Source organism: Rattus norvegicus, chromosome 19 (genome assembly GCF_021556685.1).
Source record: "Rattus norvegicus strain SHRSP/BbbUtx chromosome 19, alternate assembly SHRSP_T2T, whole genome shotgun sequence".
In the NCBI taxonomy this organism is placed as follows: Eukaryota; Metazoa; Chordata; class Mammalia; order Rodentia; family Muridae; genus Rattus; species Rattus norvegicus.
In genome coordinates this window covers 16,740,318-16,740,941 of record NC_141552.1, presented here as the reverse complement: position 1 = coordinate 16,740,941, position 624 = coordinate 16,740,318, and the positions used below count along the sequence as shown (strand labels likewise).

At 44.7% G+C, this 624-nt stretch overlaps 1 non-coding gene across 1 annotated transcript; it reads left to right on the top strand.

The window, feature by feature from the left end:
* The first annotated feature begins 314 nt into the window (after positions 1–314).
* LOC134483704 (U6 spliceosomal RNA) lies at positions 315–421 on the top strand. The gene has a single exon (XR_015644521.1). It is a non-coding gene; the product is annotated as a U6 spliceosomal RNA (small nuclear RNA).
* Positions 422–624: the final 203 nt, after the last annotated feature.

The following is a 624-nucleotide window of genomic DNA, read 5'->3' as shown; positions in this document are numbered from 1 at the left end:
GGTTGAGTTATTGACACGAGGAACTGGGGATGGGCAGAGGTGCATGACTGAGGCTATCTCTGCTCAGTGGCATGCCTTTGGGGACTGATAGTTTTCATCACTGATATGTCATTTGACTGCAGTGCTCCTCTGGAGAGAAGGAGTCTCTTTTGCCAGGGCATCAGGCTCTCCAGACAGGCCTGGAAGGTGGAGGTCTAGAGGCCAGGCCTGCATTCCTCTTCAGAAGCTGCATTTACCACTCTGGACAGTGCTGTAGAACAGGGTCACATATCCAGTTCTACCCTGAGACCTGCTGATAAAGAATGTCTATCCTGGTGCTCGCTTCGGCAGCACATATAATAAAATTGGAACGATACAGAGAAGATTAGCATGGCCCCTGCGCAAGGATGACACGCAAATTCGTGAAGCGTTCCATATTTTTAGAAATAATTGACTCAACTGTCAAAGATAATGTAAAGCGGAAAAAGCTACTGGTCCAAAACATACAGGAAATCCAGGACTCAATGAGAAGATCAAACCTAAGGATAATAGGTATAGAAGAGAGTGAATACTTCCAGCTCAAAGGACCAGTAAATATCTTCAACAAAATCATAGAAGAAAACTTCCCTAACCTAAAAAAAGAGA